This window comes from Macrobrachium rosenbergii, chromosome 9, assembly GCF_040412425.1.
Source record: "Macrobrachium rosenbergii isolate ZJJX-2024 chromosome 9, ASM4041242v1, whole genome shotgun sequence".
Lineage (NCBI taxonomy): Eukaryota > Metazoa > Arthropoda > Malacostraca > Decapoda > Palaemonidae > Macrobrachium > Macrobrachium rosenbergii.
In genome coordinates this window covers 11,912,662-11,922,661 of record NC_089749.1, presented here as the reverse complement: position 1 = coordinate 11,922,661, position 10,000 = coordinate 11,912,662, and the positions used below count along the sequence as shown (strand labels likewise).

Here is a 10,000-nt window from a genome sequence, read left to right as displayed (position 1 = left end):
TCGTCTTCATTAATCGGAATCTTAAGTCTTATTATTTATAATCGGAATTCTACAGTGTCATTATTTTCTATTACGCAGGTTGCCAGAGAATCTCATTATTATTAATCAGAATTCTAAAGGATGCCATTGTTCTCATGCATCTGAAATCTAAACAATCTCATTATTCTTAGTAATCGTTATTCTAAAGAATGACATTATCCTTATTCTTAAGAATCCTAAAGAATGTCACTCTTCCCATTACTCAGAATTCTACAGAATATCATTATTCTTATTAATCAGAAGTCTAAAGAATGTCATTATTCTGCCTTATTAATCAGAATTGTAAAGAATGCCATTATTCTACCTTATTAATCAGAATTCTAAAGAATGTCATTATTCTGCCTTATTAATCAAAATCCTAAAGAATGCCATTATTCTACCTTATTAATCTGGATTCTAAAGAATGCCATTATTCTACATTATTAATCAGAATTCTAAAGAATGTCATTATTCTACCTCATTAATCAGAATTCTAAAGAATGCCATTATCCTACCTTATTAATCAGAATTCTAAAGAATGTCATTATTCTACCTTATTAATCAGAACTCTAAAGAATGTCATTATTCTACCTCATTAATCAGAATTCTAAAGAATATCATTAATCTACCTTATTAATCAGAATTCTAAAGAATGTCATAATTCTACTTTATTAATCAGAATTCTAAAGAATGTCATTATTCTACTTTATTAATCAGAATTCTAAAGAATGACATAACCCTTCTTTATCACAACTCAGAATTCTACAGAATGTCGTTAGTCTCATGACTCGGAATTCTAAAGAACGTCATTATTCTCATTAATCAGAGTACCACCGAACATTACTCTTCTAAGCAATTGAATACCGAATAAATAATGGAAGGGAGATTTTTCATCAATGAAAAAAAAGGCACAATCGAGTTTTCTGTACAGCGTATAATCAGGGCCTCCGAAAATATATCTATCTTTCGGTGGTCTCGGTATAATGCTGTATGAGCCATGGCCCATGAAACTCTCAGGGGGCCTTGGTGGCCCGCTCTATCGTTGCCAGAAGCACGATAATGGCTAATTTAGCCTTAAATAAAGTAAAAACTACTGAGGCCAGAGGACTGTAATTTGGTACGTTTGATGACTGGAGGGTGGATGACCAACATACCAATTTGCAGCCCTCTAGCTTCAGTAATTTTTAAGATCTGAGGGCGGACAGAAAAAGCGCGGACAGAAAAAAGTGCAGACGGACAGACAAAGCCGGCACAATAGTTTTCTTTTCAGAAAACTAACTATAGAGAGAGAGAGAGAGAGAGAGAGAGAGAGAGAGAGAGAGAGAGAGAGAGAGAGAGAGAATAAATGCATATGGTCAGAGAGACAGAATCAGTGCATACTTTTAGAGAGAGAGAGAGAGAGAGAGAGAGAGAGAGAGAGAGAGAGAGAGAGAGAGAGAGTAAAACACAGTCATATAATTCTCCCGGGGGGTGTACTATCCGTCCCGCAGGCAATGGATTTTATTCTGGACTCGGCACTTGTAAGGTATAGGCTTTAAAGATACCAAATACAATTAAAGGATCTTATAAATGCATTTCCTTCAATATTCTTAGAAAAATAATAAAAATCAACATTATTATGCCAACAAAACCACGTTCAATTAGTGTACTAATCTCTATATGCAGTTCACCCTATAAGAAGTTCAGTTGGAAATCTCAGTCCTTGAATAATAATAATAATAATAATAATAATAATAATAATAATAATAACACACATAATAATTGATGTTGCAATACCATGGGACCAGAGTAGCCTACATGAGAAAGAAAGAGAGAAAATTGAGAAGTATCAAGACCTGAAAATCGAAATAAGAAGGGTGTGGAATATGCCAGTGGAAATTGTACCCGTAATCATAGGAACACTAGGCACGATCCCAAGATCACTGAAAAGGAACCTGGAAAAACTAGTTGCCGAAGTAGCTCCAGGACTCATACAGAAAAGTGTGCTACTAGAAACAGCGCACACAGTGAGAAAAGTGATGGACTCCTAAGGAGGCAGGATGCAACCCGGAAACCCACACTATAAAAACCACCCAGTCGAACAGGATGATTGTGATAGACAAAAAAAAATAAATAAATAAAATAATAACAATAATGATAATAATAATATGTGAAAAAAAAGCAAAGCCAACAACACACCTCCCCACCCAAAAAAAGAGGAGAAATTTACCTCACGATATTTTCAAATAAAAAGAAGAAATCTACCTAACAATTTTTTTCTTCAAATTCTTTTTCGCTCCGTAGCTTTCCCATGCTACCTTTCCTACGCCACCCCTTTATTTACACTTTTCCTTTATATACATTCTCTCTTTCTTCTTTCTTCTTTCTTCTTCTCTCTCTCTCTCTCATGCACGACCGACGGGCGCGAGCACGGCAGTGTATATGCGTAGCCTATATGGGCAAGCAATTTTCTTGTCAACTACAGCGGAGTCGAAGCCATGCAAGCAATGGAAATTTATGGTTTGGGCCGCGGTGGCGTGTCACGGTTTTTCATCGGTGGAGAAAAGGAGAACAGATCTCCAAAATACACACACACACACACAGGTGAAGAGAGAGAGAGAGAGAGAGAGAGAGAGAGAGAGAGAGAGAGAGAGAGACCTTTACCTACATTTCCTCCCAAGACGAGGGGAAAGGGAGAAAGAGGGGGGAGGAATTTCTCAACCGCGCAGGTGGAGACATGAATTTTTTCAATGATAAGGAAAGAAAAAAGTATCTAAATATCTATTTTACAAAGGTAGGCAAATAGTTTCTACTTAAAATACCGAGATGGAGACCCGTCACACAGGTAATACCTATATTTTATCAAAGACGAGGAATGACAAAAAGTATCTAAAATACACAGGTAGAGAGATAATTATTCCCCAATGAACCAGAAAGACGGATAAACTGAATTAAATAGCTAGAATACGCAGTTAAGTCTGTTCGTGTATTTTCTGAAAGAGCAAGATTATGAAATCACCTAAGATTCATACACATTTTTATCCAAGCAAAAAAAAAAAAAAGTAGGGGGGAACCGAAAAACAAAAAACATCTCAAAAATACCCAGGCAGAAGCTACCTATATATTATCTAAAAACACATAGGAAAAATGCACTGAAAACATAGAGACTCTACGCCAACATATGAAAGGAAAATACACAATTTTGGAAAATTAAAATTTCTAAAATACTCGGGTAGAATGGAATTGAAATGAATATTGAATTTAACCCAAAGGCCAAGCACTGGCACCTATGAGGTCATTCAGCGCTGAAACGGAAATTGACAGTAAGAAGGAATGAAGTGTGTAAACAGGAGGAAATCCTCAAAGCAGTTGCACTATGAACCAACTGTTACGAGAGGCTGGAAAGTAAGATGGAAGAAAGAGAATATGAAAGGAGGTGCAGTAAAAGAAACGAAAGTGGTTGCAAAGAACTCAAGTCGAGATTATTCTTACATTTTCAGTCAATGAAAATATAGAAATCTCTGTAATACCCAGAACTAAAAACAAACATACATACACTTCCGAAAACATAAAACAAACTTGCAAAATATCCACCATTAAGACAAAGCGTACATTTTCACATTTTCACACTAAAAACAAGGTAAAGGAGAGCGCGAAGAACGCGACTCTCAAAATACGAGTGTAGAGATTATGTCTTATGTTTTTCGAAAAGACACAAAAGGCAAACCTCTGAACAACAAGGATGGGAAGGCCATTATTGCACTCTCTCTCGGTAAAGACAGAACCTGAGTATAAAAAAGAGAAAACCAAAAACTAAACACAGCAGGAAGGCATCCCTGCGTCTCCCAAAAGGCAGAGAGAGAGAGAGAGAGAGAGAGAGAGAGAGAGAGAGAGAGAGAGAGAGAGATGTCTATAAAATCATACACGGAAGCACTGTTCCTACACTATCACGAAAAAACAAAACCAAGAGAGAGAGAGAGAGAGAGAGAGAGAGAGAGAGAGAGAGAGAGAGAGAGAGAGAGAGAGAGAGAGAATCTCTCTAAAATCATACAAGGAAGCACTGTCCTTATACTATTACGAAAAAACAATACCACACACACACACACACACACACACACACACAGAGAGAGAGAGAGAGAGAGAGAGAGAGAGAGAGAGAGAGAGAGAGAGAGAGAGAGAGAGAGAGAGAGAGAGTCTTCAAAATTATATACAGAGGCCCTGGCCTTACAGTCACGAAAATTGAAGCCAGGAGAGAGAGAGAGAGAGAGAGAGAGAGAATATTTCTACAATCATACACGGAGGCACTGTCCCTACACTGTCACGAAAAAAACAAAAACCAGAGAGAGAGAGAGAGAGAGAGAGAGAAAGAGAGAGAGAGTCTCTGAAATCATACACCCAGAATAAATACAAGTATATGTAAATACATATTCAGGTACAGGTAATTACAAATCCAAGCACATGTAATTATATATACAGGTACAGGTAAATACAAATATAAGTACAGGTAGCCTAATTATATACGCGTATACAGGTACAGGTAAATCCAAATACAAGACAGGTAAATAGGACTACAAATACAAGAGGGGTAAATACAAATACTAATACAGGTAAATACAAAAACAAGTACAAGTATAGCAAACAGATGCACAGGTAATTACAAATACAAGTACAGGTAAATACAACTACAAGTACTTGTAATTACAAATACAAGTACAGGTAAATACAACTACAAGTACTTGTAATTACAAATACAAGTACAGGTAAATACAACTACAAGTACTTGTAATTACAGATACAAGTACAGGTAGGCTTAATACAAATACAAGTACATGTAATTAAAAGTACAAGTACAGGTAAATATGCAAATACAAGTTCAGGTAATTACAAATACAAATAGGCTACAGGTAAATACTAACAGATGCACAGGAAATTACAAGTGCAAGTACAGGTAAATACAAATACACGTGCTGGTAATTATAAATATAAGTACAGGTAATTATAAACAAAAGTACAGGTAATTGCAAATACAAGTGCATTTAATTACAATTACATGTAGTCTACAGGTAATTACAAATACAAGTGCAGGTAAACACAAACACAATTGCAAGTAAATCCGATTCGGCGTAAAATATCCAAAGCCCATCGAGGTAGGAAACAGCTACGCCATTTATTTCCTTTCTTAATTAAAATTCAACGTTGGAGTTCAATGTGCATGTTACAAAATTAATACTACATATATAAATCTGGTGATGTGAAGGCGAGCACCACTCTCTCTCTCTCTCTCTCTCTCTCTCTCTCTCTCTCTCTCTCTCTCTCTCTCTCTCTATATATATATATATATATATATATATATATATATATATATATATATATATATAGATATATATACATACACATTTACAATGTATATTTATATATATATATGTGCGTGTGTATATACATAGGCCCATATATATACATATATGTACTGTGTGTATATATATATATACATACATTTACATATATATATATATATATATATATATATATATATATATATATATAGCTCATATACATATATATAGGCCTATATATATCAACAGCTAAATCATGGAAGAAGCCCCATTATGAAAAATTAAAAACCTCCCACAACATTTATCAGCATCACGTCGAACCACTACACATACACTGACATTCACCTTTAGTCTGCAAAATAGGCCCTTCTTACTTTCTCCCTTTCAAAACATTGTGGGCGCAAACATTCGGCAAATGCACTTTTCACCAAGGTACCGTCCTCGAATCTTTCCATATGGCCAAACCATCTCAAAACTCATACCCATCTCAAAAGCTCTAACAGTCTTCAACATACACATTTCCCTTCCATATATATATATATATATATATATATATATATATATATATATATATATATATATATATATAAATATATATATATATCAGCTGGGAGTATACAGTCTCTAAAGCTATTGTAAACAGGGCATTTGTAATTACTCATGTAAAGTTTATCATAAAATTCTAACCAACATACAGCTCCTCTTTTTTCTATATACATACATATATATTGTATATATAATGTGTTTATGTATACATACATATATATATATATATATATATATATATATATATATATATATATATATATATATATATGATTATATTAGTAAAACTCATTGATTTAAAAATTAAAACATAAATGTTATATAACACGAAAATACTACAGAAAAATAAGTCATCACATACAGGAAAAAGAGAATAATAATTGCTGTTTACATTTAAAGGTGTTGATCGGTACAAGGTATTTGTAATAAAAACTGCAAATAATTTTCATTTCTTACTTCAAGATCAACTTACATACAACTCAAAGAAACGAATATAAATGTTAATGTATTTTAAGTCTAATATCAGTGATCGGTTGTACTGTAGGACAAATACTTGTCCTCCTTAGAGTTAAGGATACGCTCAGCTGTTTTCAACAAAATCACTCTATGCTTTAAAAATAACCTTTTGTTAATCAAAAGCTCATCTGTTACGAAAAACAGGTTTCCGAATTTATCTTAAGGGTTACTCTGTATTCGTTGCTGAAGATGAAAGGCATGCTTCAAAAGATAATAGTTGCAGATAGGCCTAAGAGGTTTCCGGGTAAAACTAACGTTATTTTTCCACGATAAATACAATATAGGGATTTGAAAGTACTGAAAAAAAACTGAATACCATTACAATTAACGAATGGAATTATGGACGACTCTTATAATTGGCAATAGTCTCCGTAAACAGGAGATATAGGGAGTGAATGGGACCCTAGCGACCGGACTTCTTTTGTGACCGAACAATAGCACCCTGGCGATCACACTGACATTACGGCAAAAGATTGCTTGAGACGAACGTGGCGATATATCCTTTTAAAGAGTGACGGTAACGCAAAATATCAAACTGAAGAGTGATGGTAACGCAAAATACCATACTGACGAGTGATGGAAACGCAAAATATCATTCTGAGGAGTAATGGCAACGCTAAAAAGCATAGGGCGAATAGACCATAGGTCTACAAAACTTACACTAAAAAGTGTTCCACAACTTATGGCATTAATTTCCTAAATTTCTGATAAAGTATGGCATTGTTTTCTTTTTTTTTTTTACGTAAGGGCACAGGTTACTACACATCTGCTATTACAGGCAATCAAGGGGAAACGTAGCAATGTGCAAACATTATGGTTCGTGGGCTGTTTAAGATGGCACTGCTATTCAGTCTAAATAGCGATATAAATTAAAGACGCTGTACGATAATTATCATTTCATGTGAATCGCTCGCGAGAAATACTGGTTATTAACAAATCACACACCACAGGATAAATATTATGAATAGGTCTACTTACGGAAGGAATCGTTTTTTTTTTTTTTTGAGAATTAAGCCTAGAAATATAGATTACCGTAATATTTACAGTTAACATAATTTTCAATGCATGCTTAGCCTACCTTCTACTCTTCAGGCTAATATAATTTCTTTAAACTGCAAAAAGCTGTTTTCATTTTATTGTGTTTTTCAACAAATGAGTGTTTTATGAAAGCTTGCTTGACAAATTGATAGACTTATTTCGTTTAACATTAAAGAGTGAGTAATACACAATAATAATACACACACACAATAACAACAATAATAATAATAATAATAATAATACTTTAAATCTGAAAACCTGATGAGCCGTAGACTAACAAAAACCACGTTACAATAATCTAGTTGTGACACCTTATTCCAGCCAAACTTGCTAATTACACAAGTTTCTCTTACGTAGGCCTAAATACCTGATTTGGAATTTGTTTCGTATTTTCTATTCTTTACCGTGTGTTTTGGCAATTTAAACGGTACGTACCTAAACAAAACAAAACAAAAATAACTAAATTATAAAAAAAAAATAGTTAAGTACTAATGAAATTGTATCTTTGCTGTTCTAAATATAATTGAATAAACATTATGGAAGTTGACATACAATGTCAGGGCCAGTCTCCCTTCTTCGAAGATGGAAATTATCCTGACCTCCTTTGTATACTCTTTCCACATACGGATAAATAGAAACCGATGACAAGGATGATAAATGGGAGATATAAAGAAGATTAAGATCAATCAGAGAGGAGGCGATATCCTGCACGCAAACGCTAAGATTCCATTTATCACCCCTAACCCCCGTCCCTCCTTCCCAAATCATATTACTTTCTTTTGTAAAAAAAAAGGCCCAGAATATAAATACACACACACGCTATATATATATATATATATATATATATATATATATATATATATATGTTGTTATATAGTATATATATATGTATGTATATATATACAGATACATATAGATTCATAGCCCTCACACGTGCATACGTACATTCGAGCGTTTAAACTTGCTTATGTGTTATGCTTTTCAATAACCAAAAAATAAATAGGTGTGTTTTAACTGAATGAGTGTGTGTGTATGTATTAGCGTGCAGGCATGGAGAGGCTAAACACACACTCCCACACACACACCACATACACACAAACATGCGTTGGCACCGCACCGTTTTTTAAACAGGAAAATATGGCACTAATAAGCTTCTTGCTTGCAATTACTTCCCACTTCCCACATGATCTTCCTACGTGCGTGTGTCTTCCTTTCAACTCAGACCTTTACATGCTTAATTCTGGTTACACTCCGTGATAAAACAACAAACACCAAATATTACCGCAACAGCCTGAAGCATTCAAATGTAAATCCGTTACGATTTGGGGTTACACGCACGAAAGACGTAATTATGTATACAAGTGTGGGTGGGTAAGAGAGCCAGTCTCAGGTATCAAACTCCTCTGAGCAGAAATAAAATGTTTAACTACTTAATAACATTAATGAAGCAAAGTCACAATTAAGCATATCCAATCTTCCAAAGTGCCTTGCTACATAATTTCGAGAATATCGTTTCAATAAACGATCTTTTCGTAAGACAAAAGTAAATTCTATTTTTCAATTCAGCCATACCCTTCACCAGTTCATACGGTACATACTTACAGAGAGAGAGAGAGAGAGAGAGAGAGAGAGAGAGAGAGAGAGAGAGAGAGAGAGAGATGCTTTGGGGAGTAGAAAATGTAAATGCAAGTGGCGTAAAACTTATTGACCGTCAGGCTTCTGTTGCAATTTCCAATGCTGGCAATTCCCGGTATTAGAACCCCTTTTCCTGCACTGGAATAATTCCCATGCGCTCATCACCGTATGCATTAATTTACATATCTCAATGAAACCATATATCTTTTCTTTTCAAAACAAACCTCCTGATATATATATATATATATATATATATATATATATATATATATATATATAAACTCAACTACATTTTTGGTTGAAGCAATTGAAAGAGTCACAAAGACCTTAGCAACTAAACGTAACTGATATTTGGACAAATATCTTGACTCTGACTTATTTCCTCAAATAAAATGTGTTTTTTGCTCTATAATGTGTGTATATATATATATATATATATATATATATATATATATATATATATATATATATATATATATATATATATAAATTATATATATAAATTTATACAGTTTGTATGTACATATGGTTATATCATGATGACAAGAGATAATCTATTGCAAAAGCAGTTTGTCTTGGTTGTTATGTTGCATTCTCTAAAATAATGCAACATGACCTGACCACTGTACTGTAATATAAATAGAGTTTAATCCTCTGTAGCTTAAGGCTAAAAACTCAAGTTGATATGCCGACAGTTATAATAACAACATAATAAAAACGATTTTAAATCACAAGTATTAAATCCCAAGTTTGTCTTAGTGATTATACGCTACGAGACACTGTTGTTCTCAACTGCAATATTGCAATACTCTCTACTTTTCGTTTTCCGGAACAGAAAATGGACTATAAGCATAACCTTACCTTGAATGCAGAGAAGAGCAATGTTTCTCGCCGAGTGAATAAACTTCTCTTTTATTTTCCCTCCGAACGATACG

General features: G+C 34.0%; 1 protein-coding gene across 1 annotated transcript in view; it reads right to left on the bottom strand.

Annotated features, from left to right (window-relative positions):
* Positions 1–10,000, bottom strand: part of Ten-a (tenascin accessory) — a 1,082,171-nt gene that overhangs the window by 1,071,630 nt on the left and 541 nt on the right. The window contains 1 exon segment of the mRNA XM_067108410.1: positions 9,927–10,000. This exon segment is cut by the window's right edge and continues 541 nt beyond it. The gene's annotated coding sequence lies outside the window, so the exon portion shown is untranslated.